The 2,812-nt window shown below is 37.5% G+C and overlaps 1 long non-coding RNA gene across 1 annotated transcript; it reads left to right on the forward strand.

Moving 5' to 3' along the window:
- Positions 1-790: 790 nt before the first annotated feature.
- LOC131252008 (uncharacterized) lies at positions 791-2,580 on the forward strand. The gene is made up of 3 exons (XR_009174097.1): positions 791-1,069; positions 2,348-2,416; positions 2,509-2,580. It is a non-coding gene; the product is annotated as an uncharacterized LOC131252008 (long non-coding RNA).
- The last annotated feature ends 232 nt before the right edge of the window (positions 2,581-2,812 follow it).

A 2,812-nucleotide genomic window follows, 5' to 3' on the forward strand; every position in this document is an offset into this window, starting at 1 on the left:
ACAATTTATCTCTGTGGAATTTATTTAATGAATGCATATATGATGAATCTTATCTGATTACTATGATAATCATTGTGAAATATTTATCTTACACTATTCTTGATAACTAGGCATAATTATCTTGATGATACAATAAATCTTGGGGTTTACACCTTACTGGGATAGCTATTAATGCTATCAAACCATCACCACCAAAAAAATGGGCAAAGGCTATGAATCATGTTAGTTATTTGTTACGGATATAAACCATAGCTAAATTGTTATGGTTTTAATCCGTAGCTAAAGAGTTTCTGCACCACCATTGCTTCATTATAAATTAACGGTCTTGTAAGGGCTCTATGGGGCCCACCACAATATATGTGTTCAATCTAAGCTGTCCATTTATTTTGACATATCATTTTAGGTCATGAAATCAAAAAATCAGGTAGATTGACGGCTTAAGTGGACCACACGGTAGGAAACAATGGAGATTATATCACATGTGATTCCTATTGTGTGGTCCACTTGGGCATTCAATATAACTCATTTTTGGTATTATAAAATAAAGTTAAGTATTAAAATGGATGGACGTCATGGATAAACCACATATATCATGGTGAACCCCACGTAGCCCTTAACAAGACTGTCCAAAAGTTTGTCCTGATGGGTACCCAATCCATGCCAAAAATGGGCGCGCGCTCAAAACAGAGCCTCACCTAAAAAATCCTAATCCTCTCTCTCTCTCTCTCTCTCTCTCTCTCTCTCTCTCTCTCTCCCTCTCTCTGTTCTCCTATTCCCACTCTCTCTCTCACCTGATCTCTGCTCCCTATTCCCCTCTCTCTCTCTCTCTCTCTCTCTCTCTCTCTCGATCTTCGTCCCGATCTCCTTTCCCTTTCTCTCATTCTCCTTCATCTCTCTTCAATGCATCTCTGACATCTCTTCTATCTCCCTCACATCATCTTTTGCTCAAACCTCCATTGTAGTAGCCACGAAGCTCCTACCCGAAGCAAACACACACCTTTCGAAAGCCCCTTTTCACATTTTTTAGGCATCTCTTAAAATCGAAGAAATCTGAAGCTCCTCTCCATAGGTTTGATCTCTTCCTCTCTCTGTATCTATTTTTCTCTGTTTCAGATTTCACGCATGTTAACTGTTTGATGAAATGGCTCAAGATCTAGTCCTGAGCCTGACCTGTAACCCCTAAATGGATAAAAATGCTCTAATCAATCACTGGGATCTGATTGGTGGAATTTTTGGCATATGGTCAATACATGGTAGCACACCATAGATGAATGTTCTGGTTCACATGCATACGTGCCATGTTTACTGAGATTGAGTGCTTGATAACTAACTTAGATGTCAGCATTGGATGCATTCTCTTTGTTATATATGGTGGGTAGAATTCTTTATTTATTTTGGTTTTATATTACTTCCGAGCCTTCCCTACAACTGATATAGCATGTTTTATTGACACTAATTTTGTTTTAGAAACTGCATGCTTCCTATGTATAATTTTGTTTGTTTATGCTGTAGAAAAGCAATGTTATTGACTTTGGTATGATTTCAAAATAGACATTTGTAGTTCCTGTTCTCTTGATTTTGTTCCTCTTTTTTTTTTCTCTTAGTGCCTGTTCACTTGGCCTCTGCATCAGTGATGAGGGGGTCACTTAATGCCTTCGATCGCTTTGTTTCTTTCTTCTACTCAATGAAACTGTTATCTAAAAAAAAAAAGGATGACCTTGCGGGAAAAAGTGATTGTGCCAGAAATTGTACACAGATATATTTAGCTTAAGCCACACTGTTAAAATCATGGGATCCACTTTAGATGGGTCATGAATAAAGATTATGCTGAGCCAATGTCCTACTTGCTGATCAGTAGACGTCCAATGAACGGTTAATTTGAAAAATATTCTTCTCTCCTAACCTGATGAACAACTGTCAATTTAATCAGGGGAGGTAGTTTTTCGCACCATGGTCTAATTGATGAGTAGGTGGCTCACCATGGATCGAACTTGTGGATTCATTTTTATTTTTTAATTTTTTGCTGGGCTTGGGTTCAGGTCAATGCCTGAATGGTTTCTCAATCAAGGCCTACCTAGTTCCAGTCTGATTTTTGTCTTCTCTTTCTAGTTGAATAGACTAGCAGACATGTTTTAATATGAGAATTAGCTGCTCTAATTTCTCAAGCACTAGTTGTTTCTGTCTTCTCATTTGAGTTGAATAGACTAGCAGACTGCTGGAAATTACTTCGACACTTCATTTTCTAGTTGTTTCTAATTTATGGTTGGGTTTGGCTTCCTATTTAGCTCTAAGGTCTTTTGTGGTTGGTTCTTAGCTTTTTTGAATTAGATATTTTATATGATTATAGGTCTTGTTGCTGGTGACATGTTCCACTGGCAAGCAACAATTATGGGACCAACAGATAGCCCCTTTGCAGGTGGTGCATTTTTTGTAACCATTCGCTTCCCACCAGCTTTTCAACTTTTATGTATGTTGTGCCTTCATTTACCTCTAATTGTAATCTACTAGGGATCCAATATTAGACATATGGGACCAAAAGGCTATGATGATTATGATGATGGTGACAATGAGTGAATTTACATGTAGATTTTCATGTAACTAAGGTTTGCATGATTGCATTCTCTGTCTTTGAAACATGAAAATTGTAAGCCATCAAGGTGGATTGGAAGTTTTCTTGGCCCATTTGGGTGAGGTTCTTCAAAACCTTTATTCCGATCTATATATTTAATTTGTTCTTTATATTCTTTGAATTTGTAGCTATGGTTCGACCAAGTGTGGTCTAAGGCAACTCTAAGCATTTGAAGGAGTGTAA

Source organism: Magnolia sinica, chromosome 7 (genome assembly GCF_029962835.1).
Source record: "Magnolia sinica isolate HGM2019 chromosome 7, MsV1, whole genome shotgun sequence".
NCBI lineage: Eukaryota > Viridiplantae > Streptophyta > Magnoliopsida > Magnoliales > Magnoliaceae > Magnolia > Magnolia sinica.